This window comes from Nannobrachium achirus (assembly GCF_963921795.1).
Source record: "Nannobrachium achirus genome assembly, chromosome: 11".
In the NCBI taxonomy this organism is placed as follows: Eukaryota; Metazoa; Chordata; class Actinopteri; order Myctophiformes; family Myctophidae; genus Nannobrachium; species Nannobrachium achirus.
In genome coordinates, this window is record NC_137820.1 from 23,367,470 (window position 1) to 23,385,236 (window position 17,767).

General features: G+C 43.9%; 1 protein-coding gene across 1 annotated transcript in view; it reads right to left on the reverse strand.

The window, feature by feature from the left end:
* The window catches only part of magi2b (membrane associated guanylate kinase, WW and PDZ domain containing 2b), a gene marked incomplete at both ends in the record, with an annotated part of 136,674 nt that overhangs the window by 93,776 nt on the left and 25,131 nt on the right, over nucleotides 1–17,767 (reverse strand). The window lies entirely within an intron of this gene.

Here is a 17,767-nt window from a genome sequence, read left to right on the forward strand (position 1 = left end):
TATAGTGTTTGTCTGTTTGTGTGTGTGCACGCGTGTGTGTTTGCGTGCGTGACTGACTGAAGGAGACAGGAACACAAATATATAAAAGGGGCTTTAAAAGGAGCCTCATTTCATGCTTGGCTCCAGCGTTGGAGGATGACATTAAGAGAAAAGAACAAGAGACGAGACTGGATGACGTCTGCCCAACGCTTTACACGGAGAGCACTTTGCAAACATATCTGATTCATTAATCATGTTCAAAATGTGCTATTCTCGACTTCTCGTGTAATGAAATTCATATTATAGCTCCCATGCCGCTTCCCCCTTGTCTGAAGCACATTAATCCAGTGTGCCAATCAAACTGCAGGGAATATAGAACCACATCAAAGCATGTCAGCCGCCGCCCCTTTAACAGGAGTGAAGAACCAACAGGCAAAACACCCCTTTAAGAGAGAGGGTTCCGTGGGAAGGCATAATGCTCTCTTTGGTCTCTCTCTCCCTCTCTCCTTCTCATACACATACAAGCACACATGAGCACAAATCCTCAAGAGAGATTGGAGTGTAACGGAGCCATTATTCATTTATCAGCTCAACTCATTAAATTGCAACACCGAGTAACAGAATCATCATTATGACAGTGAGAATAAGCACATGTACGCATGCACATATGCACACAAACACACACACACAGATACAAACATGCATGCGCATACAAGCACTTGTACACACGCACGCACGACGCGCACACACAAACACACACACACACACACACACACACACACACACACACACACACACACACACACACACACACACACACACACACACACACACACACACAGAGGAAGTAAAGCATAAGAGTCAAAAATCATCTGTAATCTGATCCACCATCTGCATCGCCATCATTCATTCTCTCATCATTATCATCATAATTGCAATAATCCTCCTCTTCATCATCACATCTACAGTGTGTGTGTGTGTGTGTGTGTGTGTGTGTGTGTGTGCGTGCGTGCGTGCGTGCGTGCGTGCGTGCGTGCGTGCGTGCGTGCGTGTGTGTGTGTACAGCTTTGTAATTTACGTGCAACTAAATTCAGCTGTACTTCATCCGCATTGCCCATCAGAAGATATTTAGTGTACATATTAAGTGGGTTTTTTGGTGGATCATCACATTACTGCTATGTTACTGCATCATGCTAGACACAGCATGGCCATAACTACCACTCTGATCTTCATTAGATCCACCGTCATTCAACTTCATTATCTTAAAAGAACCATACTGGCGTAATACTGTACATCATCATAGTCATTGTCTAATCCAGTGATTGTCAACATGCGGGCCGGTGCCCACTGGTCAGCCACGAGGCCGAGCGTACTGCAAGGAGCCCCCAAATAAAGTGATAATATAACATTATTATTCTTTATGTTGTAAAGGAAATGTGTATATTTATAGTACATTTTTGTTTTACCTTGAAAAGTGTTTTCATAGTGATAGCAATACATAAGCATTTAAAGTATACTGCGTTGGGTCCCTTGATCCAAGCCGCAACACTATCGTTTTATTGATCCTTTAACCCATTTAGGTCTAGAACTATTGAATGCTTTAACCAGTGAAAAATAGCAGATATACAAGCTCGCAGCGGGCACTCGGTGTTATTTTTGGAAAAAGTCGTGAAAATGAGTGCAAATCTTTGAATATATGTATTTTCAAAGCGAACGTTTGTAACTCAAATTTTGCATCTGGGGGGGTCCCTGGAACAAAATATTTTGAGATGGGGGTCCGTGGCCAAATAAATATCAGTTTGGGGGTCCTTCACATGAAAAGGTTTGAGAACCACTGACATAGTAGTCTCTCAAGAACAGACTAACTGAGCTCCAGTTAAGTGAAAAGGACCTTTTCTTTGACGATGGCCGGCCAGATTGCTGACATAGAAACATAGGGTTTTTCAAAAAACCTTAGAAGGATTCAAAAGACACTTATATTATCGGGTCAAAATTCAAATTTTCATGTTTTTTCAAAAATAGCAGATCTACAAGCTCGCAGTGCGGCACTCGGTGCCGCGCTGTGAGCTTATAGATCTGCTATTTTTCAATAGTTAAAGCATAAAATAATGATACACAATATAGTGTATCCGTTCTGAATGGGTTAAATGAACATGCTCTGAAAAATGCATGCGGCCCACCCTTCTTGGTCAGATGGGTGGGCCGCGAATCCTTTCATGATTTTCAAGTGGGCCCTGATCGAGAAAAGGTTGAGAACCACCGGCATAATCACAGCTTTTGCCATAATACATAAACATTGATGTATGTTTACATTTTCTCCAAAGTCATTAATATTATATCACTGAGGGTGCATGAAGAACTGAGTCAATGTTGGCTAACTTGGCATTCAATGCATTTTTTAATAAGTAATGGCTATTTGGATTACATTTTCATTTCCTTTTTCTCTAGAGACTATTTAGGCTAGACTTAAATAAAATGCAACAATAATGCAACTTTGACAAGACTAAATACAATAATACAGGGTTCCCCAATAGGCGGCCCGCGGGCCATTTGCGGCGCCGCGGGGGGCTACTGTCTGGCCCACACCAACCCCAGTAATAATGGTGGTATAAGAGCAGCAACAACACTAGTATATCGTCGTTGTCGGGTGGAAATCTCGTATCTCCAAATTTGTACGTTCTTTCGCAAATCATACAAGGCCATCGCACAAAAGTAGTGAAACAGCAGATCTACAAGCACACAACGCCTCGCACCGCGAGGCGTTGTGTGCTTGTAGATCGGCTGTTTTCACTAGTTTAAATCATTTTAAAATGATAAATTCAAAACAAACGGTTTTGGACATAGAATATTTTCACCTGACAACGACGAAAACTGTCGCTGGAGTAGTGGGAACGCCACGGTCGCCCACTGCAATGTTGTGGCCCTCGGCTTGGTACCCTAGACATAATTCGGCCCTTGGGGAAAACTAATTGGGGAACCCTGCAATAATATCTACAACATCTACAACAACTAACTAAGTTTAAATTCTCTGCAAGTTGACCTTTACATCGTACGACATGAAAAGTCACTTCTGGGCCCGGGCCGCGGCGTGGCAGTCCGGGCACACTCGGCTGCAATGCCAGCCTGACAGCGTGTTGCGGGTTTGAATCCCGATCCCAACCTTATGCAGCAAGATCAAAGAGTGTCGTAACTCTCTTTCAATGGGTCTGGTCTTAACCCCTTTCAACCTGGCATCACTATTTTGGGCATGTCATCATATCATAGCAAAAAATAATAAGTATTAGTTTTTCTCTAGAAACAGCTAAAATAGCAGATCTACAACCTTACAATGCAGAAAACTAGTAATGAAACTGATTCAAATCACAGCTGTTCCTAACACAATAACCTGTTATAATCCCCTCACATTCACAGTTGGGACTCTAATACTAATACCCCAACCCGATGATAATTAAAGAACAGCTCATTAGCGTTGATATATTATGGGAAATATCATTTCAGTACTATTTTGTGGCAATTTTTGTTTGCAGGAAGATACACTACTAACCATAGACATGGACGACTTCTTAAGTCATCAAACGGAATACAACGCTTCACCACCATGGCCGACTAAAAGCTTTTCCGGTGGTTTACCTTATAAACTGCACTCTCCCGCACCCGTGAGTGATGCAATGAATACAATTCCCATGATGCAACATGATAGTATTGCAAAATTCTTCGCTCTGTTCTGTCTAGACCAATGTTATGAAATTCAGAAAAATCTCGGATTGACGGATTTCCTTCCCAAATTGCGTTCTTGGTAAAAAAAAATAATACATTTTCTACAGACCGCAACTAAAGCACGGATGATCGCGGTTATAATTTTTCTTTTCCGGGTAAAAGAAAAGACGATCGTCTGCAGCTGTTCCTGACAGCTTCTGTTTACATCTGGTCACATGGTGTGTTCCTGTTGCCGTCAAAAATAAGGTAAAATCACAGAAAAAACGTGGTAGAGGCTACTAAATTAATGAATGCCCGGCAGTGCAATGTGTTGCATAACTACAAGTGCCACCCAAAATAAATTCTCAAACGTAAGTATTTAGTAGCCCCATGTCTCATATTGGTCCCACCTACCACCCTCACACCTCATGCATTCTTCTTCTTCACTTCCATATCTTAGCTGTTCTCAGCTGCAGGATCCCCCAGCAGGAGGAGCCCTTGGAGCTGCAAGGCGGCATGAGTCCAGAGGAGAGTGGATGTGAAGTGACAGCAGCTGCATGTATTTATAGGCTATCTGACTGGAGAAACGTGCTGCTCACTGTCCAAGGCTATTTATAGAGCCTTTTTAACTGATGCCTCCGAGAGTGTAGCGGAGGGGAGAGGAGACGAGATGGCCCCCTGGGGGAAATGACTTACGAGGCTCCCCCATAACTCCTATCCGCCCTGCGTCCATTCAGAGCACGTCCTCCTCCTCCCTCTGCTCCCTGTGTCTCCAGCTGCCATCCCATTCTCATCCCATCCTTTGCTCCCCATCAAACTCCATCCTCTATCCACTCTCTCTCCCCCCCCCCCCCCACCTTCTCTCCCAACAAACTCAAGCTCATCCTTGTTCCCCCTCCATTCCCCTCCACCCACCCTTTTTCTCATCTACCTCACATCCGTCGTCCCAGGGCACGCTCTCTCTCTCTCTCTCTCTCTCTCTCCATTTGCCTTATACCTATCCATTCCCTCCACCCTTCCCCCATGTCCCTATCTATTTACCTATTCTCCTCCTATTCTCTTGCTCATGTGAAGGAGGCCCTTGTTGCTCTCGCCGTGTCCATGTGAGGAGCGTGGAGGAACACTTCTCCAAGTTCCTCCATTTCGCACCACAGCCTCATCCTGTGAAGTGCTCTTCCTGGTATCAAGCGGGCACTGGACAAAATGAAAGGGAGCTAGGGGAGGTTCAAGAGCCGGGATGTTTCAAACAGTGGAAAGCCCTTCCATCCATTTTCACCCCTGAAATATCTTCACTCAATCTGAATTCCATGTCCTCCTCTTGGCCAGGCACCACTATTACTGCACCATTCTATTTGAAATGAAAACAGTCTTCTTTGCAGTGTGTGTGCTGACTGTTTCTGTACTTGCAGTTGTGGTATAATTGTGTTTCTAAAACTGCTAATGCCATTCCTTGATTCTGATTGGCTGGTTTCCCTTTAATTGCTGTGATATATGAGACTATAATCCACACCTTGAATCAGTTTATATCAAACCCAGGTGTGTTATTTATTTCCACAGTGTTCCACAGTGCACCAATTATCTGCACCTGTGTTAGCAAAAAAGCTGGGAACTACTTTCTTGTAGCTGGGAAATACTTTCTTGCCGACCTTGTAGTGAATCGTCAGTGAAATAGAACAGTTTTAATTGGTACATGTCTATGATTTTTCATGTTGCCATATTGTAATCGTTTTAGAAAAGCAATAAGCCACGTGAGGCATGTGGTTACCTGTATTTTATAACGGCTGAGAGGGTTGGAGACACTCGGCTTCGCCTTGTGTCTCACCACGCCTCTCACCACGCCTCTCAGCCGTTATAAAATACCAGGTAACCACATGCCTCTTGTGGCTTATTGCTTCAGTATATGTCTTTAAATAGTAGTAGTGGACATTGTACAGGTGTGTGTAGTGTGTGTGAGAAAATATTTGCATGTAACACCACCAACACATACTCCCATATGTGTGAATATGATTATTTTTACACAGTAAATAACGTTTAATTCCTTAGGCTGGACAAAAGAGTGATGCAACAGCTTCAAAAAGGTGATGTAAGCACAACTTATTTCTTACAGCTATGTGCATTAATGTGCAGACACATGCAGTCAGTCAGACACACACACACACACACACACACACACACACACACACACACACACACACCCCTCTCTCCTCCCACGTCCTTCAGTGTGACAGCAGCACATTGTGATGCAGAGTGGCGGCTGCTCGTCAAGCTGACAGACTCAGTGACAGCCCAGCAAACTGCGTCCCGGAAATGGGAGGAATACACTGAGTTTACAACACAACAAACCACAACAAAACAGCCAGTAGCTTAGTAACCCCCCATCCACTCCCCATTTAGCGGTCTGATGCTGCTGCTGTGTCATTACGACAGGTAGTGAGGGGAAAGCCTTTCTCCCGCATCTCCCAGACTGCCTCGGTCGTGAGGACCGGAGTAACTCAGGCTGAACAAGGGAACATGTGACACGCATACGAACGACACACTGAGCAAGATGGAAGACGAAATGGGGCTGGTGGTGAGACGAGGGAGATGGAACACCGTTTAGGAAATCACCGCAATACAGACTCACACATCACGTCAAATGGGCAACGGGGAGCCCGAGCGGAGCAAGAGCAGCATAATAAAACGGGGCTAGGTGGATACAGGCCCAGATCTGTCGTGACGCCTATAAAGCCTTCCCGATGCCGCGGCGGCTCTGTTGGGTGAAAGGCAATTATGGGAGTGTCGTCACTAGCTACACATCAGAGAAACAATAACAGCTCCTTTCCATTCCAAAGACGAGTTTGAAGGAGACTATAATTGAAAATGCCCTGTGGCAAATATACTCCATGTTGCTGGATCTGCCTGTGTCTCGCTTCCCTTCTCAACGGGAACAGAGCCTGCAGTGTTGAAGCTCAGCCAATCCCCATCACCTCAACTGTCACCTTGTCACTCTAACACACCGCTGCAACAGGCTGAGAAAGGTGGAGAGAGAGAAAGAGAGAGAGAGAGAGAGAGATTTGGGGGAGGGTGAAACCACCTGAGAGATAGAAAGCGAAGAGAGCACAATAAGGACACAAGGGAACAGAGAGAGTGAAGGAGAGGGGAGGGCAGAAGGAGAGGAGAAGGAGGAGAGGATCAGATGAAAGAGAGCAAGGCAACGGGAAAGAAAGAGTGAGAGAGAGCGAACGAGAGAGACCCAAGAACCATGCAGCTGTGGTGGGAGTGTGCTAAACAATAACTTCTGTGTCAATGGCTCAACACGTCGGCCGAGGACATCCAGGGTGGTCGCACCGTGGCTCCGCCGTGAAGAAACTCTGCTCACAAACATATCGGAAGTGCCATCTGATTAGGTGTATTCACTGTATTTCAGCTCCATGTCATGTGCATCACAACACACCCCTGGGCATGAAAGCTTAACGTTATGGACCATTGAACAGCGGAACTTGCAACACAACACAAAGGGACCAGAGGCCATTTAGCAAACAGCATCAGGGAAGAACACAGCCAGCCAGCTAGCCAGGCCTGCAATTAGATCCAGCTGAATGAAAGCAATGAGCACAATGAACACAAACGCGTCAACGATCAACTGATTCTGTTGCTGCATAGCCATAGATGTCAGATGAAAGGAGTGATGATGAGTATACAGTAGTCTGTGGTAGGGATGGGACGATACGCGATATTATCGTTTATCGTGATAAAAAACACTCACGATAATCGTATCGTGAAGATTTAATTTTATCGTGATATCGTCCTCCGTCGTGCACTGGGATCAATTCACCTTTTATTTGCAGAGCTGCATATCCGGTACCACTTAAACCCTTTATAATTGGTAAAAGGTACTTATAATATACGTACTTGATACAGTCTTTTTTTTCACTCTCTATCAAATGTCTTTGCCAAAATATAGCCGATCTACAAGCTCACAACGCGTCGTGACGCGCTGTGAGCTTGTAGATCTGCTATTTTTTGGCAAATGTTCTGCCTCAGGATAATGGATTTTGATTATCGTGATAACATCGTAAATCGCGATTTATTTTGTCACAATAATCGTGATATGAAATGTTCATATCGTCCCATCCCTACTCTGTGGAGACGACCATCAAAGCTGCTCTCTAGAGAAGCTGATCCACAGGGCTTTGCTCTATGTATCGACAACAAGCAGAGCTGAAGGGGATGGCATCTCTTCAATGTCAATCCCAGCAATGACATGGTCGCCCTTCGGGCAGATGTGGTGCGCTGGAAACTCTTATACCCAGCGTACAAGATGTATACAACAGCAGTACACGGCAGAATCCTGTGTTCATATAATAATATATAATGCACATAATGAGGAGGATGCTGTAAGTCAGGGGTGGGCAACTTTGATGATGGCGAGGGCCACTATATTTCCACCTTTACTCCAGAGGGCCACATTGCATATTGCTACGTCCTACTTTGTCATTCTAGTATCTCATACAAAAGAAGCAAGAATAGCAGATCTACAAGCTCAAAACGCAGTAGATCGGCTATTTTTGCCTCTTTTGAATAGGAATCCTGTTTTTTTTTGTTTTTTTTTATCCTGAAATGTAACATTCACTTTCAAACGCATTTAGTTATATACTCATGTTAACTTCATGAACCTAAATACACTGGACATAAAAAAATATATTTTAATACTACTATACTAGTCATTAAGCTACTAAGATAGACTGACGGAATTAAAGCAAGTCATGTTTGGAATTACAGCTTAAATCAATAATATATCAGTATTATGGTATTAACCTGAGGGCTGCATTAAGTGAAGGTGGAGGCCGCATGTGGCCCCCGGGCCGCCAGTTGCCCATGTATGCTGTAAGTAGACTGCAATATTACTAATATTAATAATCTATCTATAAATGCGAGAAGTCTCTGCGTGTCTGTCTGTCTGTCTGTCTGTCTGTCTGTCTGTCTGTCTGTCTGTCTGTCTGTAATCCGCGTATCTCGAGAACCGTTCGTCCCACCGGCTTCAGATTCGGCACGCGCGTTCCCCGCCGCGGCACGGAGTGCAGTGCCGGGCCTCGACCCGACCCGACGCGCGGTTTTCCGAAACCGGCCCGAAACGTTCGGAATATCCTTATGCGGAGCTGATTGTTGACATCAGGCTGTTCCGGAGGAAATCGGCGCAAGCGCTGACTCATTGTGACATCACTCATAAAAGGCTCTGACATCACGTACGCCACATGAGTCAACAAAAAATCTCTGAATATCTCCATATATAGCATATATGGGCATAAAAGGGCATAAAGGGACACAGACAGACGGATACAGAGATCTCCATAAATGGGCATAAAATGGACGCAAATGGCATATATGGGCATAAAATTTAGAATCACAAAGATCTCCATATACGGGCATAAAGGGACACAGACAGACAGATACAGAGATCTCCATATATGGGCATATATGGGCATACAATGGACCCAGAACTATATCTGCAGTGATCTCCATATATGGACATAAAATGGACGCTGACAGACAGACAGACAGATAACAGATATCTCCATATATGGGCATAAATGGACACAGGCAAACAGATGGTCAAAACGGGTCCTATGACAACAGGTATAATGGGGTTTGCATTAAAGGGCGGGGCATTCATTCCCTATTTACATCGTTCCCGAGTTGGCCAGGTCGCCGACTAGACGCTGAAGGGCGGCCCAGCTTCTAGTATTAATAATAATACATCTATATAGCATTTTTACCAGGGGTTACAAAGTAATCCCATAGATTCTGTATGGGGTTCAGGTCAGGCCAGTTGGCTGGTCAATCAAACACAGTAAATATACCATGGTCAGCAAACCAGTGGCCTAAAGCAGTGGTTCTCAACCAGTGGTCCGGGGACCACCAGTGGTCCTTCAGGGGGTTCTAGCTAAATGATGGAGAGTTGGTAACCTAATGGACCTGTATAGATCTTTAACTCTTGAGTGTAAAATTAAATACGTGTCCATTTTACACTCTCAAGAGTTACATTATTGTTAATTAAAGAATTGTTATTTTTCAAAATCATATCCAACAATAATATATATTATATATATTATATAATATATATTCTAAGTTTTGGGTCTTTGAGAGTCTAAATCTCATCAAATGGTGGTCCTATGCTCAAATACCCAATAAATAATGGACCTTGATATGAAAAGGTTGAGAACCAGTGGCCTAAAGGTTAGAGGAGTGCACTTGTTGCTGTAAGGTTCCAGGTTCAATTCCCCGGAACCGGCAGGAAAGATCTGGATGGAGAAGTGAATGGCCACCACTCCCCCAACACAGCTGAAGTACCCTTGAGCAAGGCAATGAACTGCTCTAGTGGAGCTGCACAGTGGCCAACAGTGTAAAGACTCATTCATACTCCAGAGAAGGTGAAGGGCAGTTCACAGCGGTGTCGTTTTCTAAAGTCTCACTTCACCCTCACTTCACCCCAAGTATGACTTTAGAAAACTACACCACGGTGAACTGCTCTTCACCTTCTCTGGAGTATGAATGAGCCTTAAGACAGTGGTTGTACTGGTCAGCTCCCAAGTTTTAATGTGTGTTTGTCTGTGGGCGTTGCGCAGGGCGTTGCTGAAAATGAGCACCTGTGCTCACTGCTCAGCTACAGACTACAGTCCTACAGTACTACCCTGGGTAAATAAATAGCCTGGAAACCATATGAATCTGCCAGTGCAACAAACTGAAAAAATAGCTCTCAGCTGATTAGGTCTGTTCCCACTCGGTTGTGACTGGATTTCCCTAACCCCCCAAAGTTGTGGGGCACCAATCAGGGACCTGCATGCAAACATGAAGCCTTTTTTTTATTCCCCCCTTGGAAATGCGTGTTCCACACAGATTCCAGACTAATATCTACGCACTACGCAGTGATATTAGTCTGGCCATTCCAGGCTAGTAAATAAAGGACTAAAATAAATACTGTAAATACATATAAATAAAAGGGTCCTGAATTAACATAATTTTCAGACGTTTCTATATTATAATAATGGCCTGGCCTGGCCAGTAGGCGTACCAGGCCATGTTACTCTGGCTCAGACATGACCAATCCAACCATGAGCCCATATATGGGTATGCCAATATACAGGGTATGGGGATAATGACTTCTCGGACATACGGACATAAAAGTGACACAGGTAGACAAACATGTAATAAACAGTGTTGGGCAATATTACTTAGGAGAGTAATCGTTACTTATTACTTATTACTCCTTGGAAAAAGTAATAATATTATATTACTTATTACTTGGAATCAAGAGTAATATGTAATATATTAAGTTATATTACTTTTTTTGTCCTGCAAAATCTGTTTAGCCAGCTCCTTTTAGAACTGAATCCAATTTATTGGAACAATAAGAGTCTCTGGGATGCGATTAAAGAAATTATAATTGCAGGCTTTGTAATTAATTCATCTCAATTAATCACATTTTAATCACACATCAATATTTGACCTGGGAACAGTTAGAAACTTTTTTTAATGGATTTTGGTATAGGCCTACAAGCGAATCAATTAATAATTAAGACATATAATATATAACCCAACAAAACATTGCTTATTTTTTATTACATTTAAAACTCTCAGCTCTGTTGAAGACGCCTGCCTATATTATCCTTAAATAATATGCTACATATTTTCTTTTCTGCCTAAAAAGTGTAGGCTATTTTAGACGTGAGGTGCAGGGGCTCTGGGTGTTCCCACTAAGGAAAGTAGGCTTTCAACTCCCTGAGGGTGCTGAGGCCTGCTTTGCACCCTCATTTTGGCCAGGGAGCACCCCCACCTCAGTAATTCCCGAAATTTACATTATAATACAGTAGATCAGCATTGGCTGGCCACAACTGGTTTGGCACACACTCCCATTGGTATGCAAATTTAACCTTTTGTTTTCACCTGGCCGATTTGAGTTGGGTAGCCTTCACTTAAAGCATAGCACCCTCAGCCATTGTGGGCTGCCGCCGGCCCTGACATGAGGCTTATTGAGCACAGACAGTGGAGGCTACGCTAACTGGCTAACAGCAGCAACTCAGTCCGCAGTGGTCCACGGTGGTCCCGCTGAGCTCCGCGGACGGTCCGCGGCGCCCCCGCGACGGACCCCTCCCAGCGGACCCCGCGGCGGACCCCTCCGCGGCCGAGAGGAGTGCTTGTAGATTGTAAACGTCCCATCCATGTAAGCGCGTCGCACGCTGTATTATGCTCTCTCTGTGACTGTGACATAGCCATAAATTATAACTACCAGGAGAGGGTGCTAATATGCGGAGGTTATGTCTCTCCTGGAGTTATAAGCCAGAGTCATATGGCTCTCGCTGGTTGAGCCCCAACGTCCATACTACGCTCAAAACATGTACATATCAATAAGTTGCTCACCGATCCGTCGAAACAGCTTTATATCTACCGGACGGCACACTCGTTGGCATGTGTTAGTCCATATGTTTCTAATAAATTAATGTTTACTAAAACTTCTCCGAGACTCACGTTTCCTCGTCGCCTTCAGAACGCTTCAGAACTACAGAACGTTGGAATACTTCCGCATACAAAAACGTCATGTCCTAGTATGAGCGAATCGCAACGGCGATCAACGTCACGTGATATGTTCGGCCATTTTTACCCAAGCAGTTCAAAAACAAGGAAAGCGATGAGACTCGGTGAAGTTTTAGTAAACATTAATTTATTAGCAACATATGGACTAACACATGCCAACGAGTGTGCCGTCCGGTAGATATAAAGCTGTTTCGACGGATCGGTGAGCAACTTATTGATATGTACATGTTTTGAGCGTAGTATGGACGTTGGGGCTCAACCAGCGAGAGCCATATGACTCTGGCTTATAACTCCAGGAGAGACATAACCTCCGCATATTAGCATCCTCTCCTGGTAGTTATAATTTATGGCTAACTGTGACAGGCAACGCAGCGCTGACACTGGTCGGTCCATGCACTGGTCATGACATAAGCAACGTCATAACTGTGCACGCTGCGCAAATGACTGATCTACAAGCTACATCGCATCTCTGTAGATGTATGTTGATGTCTTGTAGATCTGTTCTTTTTCTGCAATCGGCTAAAATGGCTAGTAACGGAGTAGCGAGGCTTTTTTTTGCGGAGTAAAGCGTTATATATTACCATTTCTTTTAGAGTAATACCTTACACTACTCGTTACTGGAAAAAGTAATAATATTACAGTAATATATTATTAGTAATTCGTTACTGCCCAACACTGGTAATAAATATAGCATAAAAATCACTTTAACCCCATATACGTCGGCGGCTTTTAAGGGGAATATTTTTGAATCTTTTTAACAAGTAAGACGCCTTAAGGCGAGAAGCAACCGCAGAACGCGGGAAAACAACATACTTAAAAAAATAGTCAGTGTAAATCTGGCAATACACACACACACACACACACACACACACACACACACACACACACACACACACACACACACACACACACACACACACACACACACACACACAGATACTAGGGCAGTCTCTGACTCAGGATGATGCACCCAGGCAGGGGTCACAGCTGAGTGAAATCAGTGTTGGGCAGCACAAACGAGACAGATTGTTTGTGTGTGTGTGTGTGTGTGTGTGTGTGTGTGTGTGTGTGTGTGTGTGTGTGTGTGTGTGTGTGTGTGTGTGTGTGTGTGTGTGTGTGTGTGTGCGTGTGCGTGTGTATTTGGGAATCTGGCACAAAGCTCTTTCAGATGGGGTTCTGTGGCCAAATACATTTGGACATTTTTTTGGGGTCCTTGACATGAAAACGTTTCAGACTCACTGGTCTAGGGGCTTAGCTAGCAAAAGCCCGATTACCCTCCGTGGCAACTAGGCATGATGTTGGGACCTTTAGTAGAAGGTACAGTACTGTATAAAATAAGCTATAAGTGTTGCTACTCATACAAAAGGATGTATGTAATATATACGTGCTACATCTGTGCCATTTCCACCCACCGTTCATCTGGGCTATGGGACTACAACAACGACTACGGAGCCAATTGCCTGTAGAGGATGGTTTCCTGTGGAAATAAGCGTAGTCTTTTCTAGGATCTCCTTTTAGTAGACCTTGTACCAGTGAACTGTACCATCATGAAACTGTACCTATACCTATGCAAACTTCTAAAAAAGTCTTCAATCAATCAATCAAAAGGACCGTTCACAAAAATGTTAATTAACAGCTTAAATTTGGGAAAAGTAAAAAATTGGCTTCGACATGTCCAATGGTCAATGCCCGTGTCCAAGTTCAGATCAATCGGTCAACCCATTGAGTAGGAAAATGTGGATCAGACAGAATAACGGAGAGAGGTTTCTTAATTTAGGAGGATTATTGGGACTGTAAGATAGTATAAAGGCACTTCTACTTCTTTCTTTCTTTCGTGTATCCTCGTCCTTAATATTGTGGTATATCATTATTGCGACCAAAGGTTGCAGTTTAGTATGAGAAACGGCACATCATGTCGTCCGGACGTCTGTCCGTGTACACCTTTTTACGGTCTATTGGTTTGCCGATCTGACATCACTGTGATGTCAGGGGAACCACACTAACAGAATCCCTCCCTTTTATACCCATATATGGAGATCCCTGATGTAATCAATATTAAGCCTATATCTAACAGGACTTCCATATGGGAATGCCCATATATGGAGGAAGACATCCCATATCTGTGTGGCTGGTTCTACAGACAGGGATCTCCATATATGGGCATAAAAAGGATTTATGTATGATGTCAGATGTCATAGACGTCATCATAGGACTTTCACATAACCAGACTTTCACATAACCAAAGTAAGCATGTATCTCCATTAGGGTTGGGTATCGTCGGCGATACTTTTAATGGTATCGATTCACTGAAGTCGATACTATCAAGTATCGGTTCACGTAAAAACGAACGATACCTTGTTTCGATACTTTTGAATGCACCCCTTGCCGGTCGCATCCGTAACAGTTGGGCTACTGAAAGTTTAATTACTGTTTTAGTAGGCTACACTCGTTACTGTGAAAATAGCCGAGAATAGCCTATAATGTTTATTATCTATCTATAAATGCGACAAATCTCTGTCTGTTTGTTTGTAATCCGCGTATCTCGAGAACCGTTCGTCCCACCGGCTTCAGATTCGGCACGCGCGTTCCCCGCCGCCGCGCGGAGTGCAGTGCCAGGCCTCGACCCGACCCGACTCGCGGTTTTCCGAAACCGGCGCGAAACGTTCGGAATCTCCTTATGCGGAGCTGATTGTTGACATCAGGCTGTTCCGGAGGAAATCGGCGCAAGCGCTGAGTCATTGTGACATCACTTCATAAAAGGCTCTGACATCACGTACGCCACATGAGTCAACACAAAATCTCTGTGAATGTGTATGTATGTATGTAATCCGCGTATCTCGAGAACCCTTCTTCCCACCGGCACGCGCGTTCTCCAGATATGGGCATAAAGTCTGACATCAGAGTTTTCCGCAACCGGTACTGTGTGTGCAGAGATCTTCATATATGGGCATAAGTGGACAAAGACAAACAGATGGTCAAAACGGGTCCTATGACAACAGGTATATTGGGGTTTGCATTAAAGGGTGGGGCATTCATGGGGTTTGCATTAAAGGGTGGGGCATTCATTCCCTATTTCAAATTTGGCACGTGCGTTCCCCACCGCAGCAGGTAGTGCAGTGCTCGGCCTCAACCCGACCCGACCCACGATTGTTTGAAAAAGCGACAGAAATCTCATATATGGGCATAAAATGGACGCAGATAAACAGATATCTCCATATATGGCATATATGGGCATACAATGGATGCAGAATCACAAAGATCTCCATATACGGGCATAAAAGGGACACAGACAGACAGATACAGAGATCTCCATATATGGGCATAAAATGGATGCAGATAGACAGATATCTCCATATATGGGCATATATGGGCATAAAATGGACCCAGAACTATAACTGCAGTGATCTCCATATATGGACATAAAATGGACACCGACAGACAGATACAGATATCTCCATATATGGGCAAAAATGGACACAGGCAGACAAATGGTCAAAACGGGTCCTATGAAAACAGGTATAATGGGGTTTGCATTAAAGGGCGGGGCATTCATTCCCTATTTACATTGTTCCGAGTTGGCCAGGTCGCCGACTAGACGCTGGGCCGCCCGAAGGGCGGCCCAGCTTCTAGTTATGATAATGATCCAACGTCTATAAAATAGCCCATAGAAAAAGGCAAATAATAATTGTAATAATAATAATAAATAAAAAGTATCAAAAATGGTATCGAAAAAGGTATCGTATTGATTCCCAGGTATCGAAAAATGTATTGTATCGATTAAAAGGTGAACGATACCCATCCCTAATCTCCATATACAGTACATGGATCTCCATATATGGGTACCAGGGGCCAGTTGCACCACCACAACGTAAGTTCTGCCCTAAGTTAGGGAGTAAAGTCCTTACTAGAGGCTTAGTAACTACTACTTAGTTTGTAACTAAGTGAGTTACTAACAGGTGTTGCACCACGACTGCTTAAGGCTTAATAACGTAACTAGTAATGTGTAGACTGTTCCTAAAGTAATGTATAGTCGCATAAAATGACGTCATAGCTCCAGAATCCAATGAAAACTAACTGTTTCTAGAAAGGAAGCAAAGCTTGTATCGTCTTTTGTCAACAGACAGAGCTCCGTCTCTCCACTGGCATGTACACAAAGTCATATTAATACGCGTGCTCATGGCGAGCGCATCCCTGCACACGGATTGTATCACAAATTATATTGGCCCCTCATACATTTTTCCCCGTTGTGAAGTAATGCTGGGCAGCGCATATTTGGAGGGGAGAAGAGCACCGTTCAAGTCGCTGTTGTGCTGTATGCAGTCTGGTTGAAAAAGTACTCAAATGAATTAAAAAATTATCAATCCTGCAATATAGAAATACTCTATTATTAATAGCAGACGGATTGTGTGCTTGTAGATCGTCTATTTTCGAATGGCCGAAATGTATATAGGGCTTAATGTATGTTTTAAACAGATGGGTCGTTTCATTGTTGCATTAATTAAATAGCCGATATAATGCTGTCTGTCTGCCACGTTAGTAGTGTAGTTTCTCTACTCCCATAGAGATAGGTTACTTAGTAAGGACTTAGTGCTGCACAAAGGCTGGTGTAAATATTTAGTAGTTACTTAGAGATACGTTAGAGTGGTGCAACAGCTGAAATTTTAGTAATGCGTAAGTCTTGACTTAGAAGCCATTTACGTTACAACTATGGGGCTTTTAAGCCGTGACATCATTTTGTAGTCAGACCTCCAAGCAGATTTATTGTCAATATCTGTCCCTCGCTATTTCAACAGATCCGAGACAAAAATAATGACTAAAGTATAATTCTACCACTTTCCTTTCAACAACAAAGAGAAAGAAAATTAGTAAATAGTAAAAATAGTAAAAAGATTCACGGGCGCTGGGGCCTTTTGGCCCCAAAAGTTCTCCTCTGCCTACAAAATGATGTCAGACTTAACAGCCCCATAGGCTACGTTATAACTTAGTAACAGCTGGTGCAACCCCGCCCAGGGGTCTCCATATATGGGTAACTGGTCCGATATACATCACTGGCCAGATGGCCAAGAGATGGCGCAACCTCACCCTTTAGGGTGAGGTCGCTTGTCGCCCTTAGGCGTCTTACTAGTATGTAATACTTTAGTGTGTGTACAGGCATATGTGCGCGTGCTTGTGTGTGTGTGTGTGTGTGTGTGTGTGTGTGTGTGTGTGTGTGTGTGTGTGTGTGTGTGTGTGTGTGTGTGTGTGTGAGCGAGCGTGCGTGCAAGTTTGGCGTTGTGTGTGTTTTGCGTGTCTACAGAGTGCTGAAGGGGGCAGGGCGTCACGGAACCGCACGCCTAGAGACAAGAGGCTGGTTGCCGTGGAAACCTCAGACTGAGAGCTCGTGGTCGGACAACTGAGGCAGAGAGGGAGAGGTGGAAAAATGAAAAAGAAGAAAGAGAGGAACTGTCGAGTGTATGCTAAAAATATAAGAGAGGGATATATCTCTCGATTAAGGAGAAAGAACCAGAAAGAGGCCAAGCCA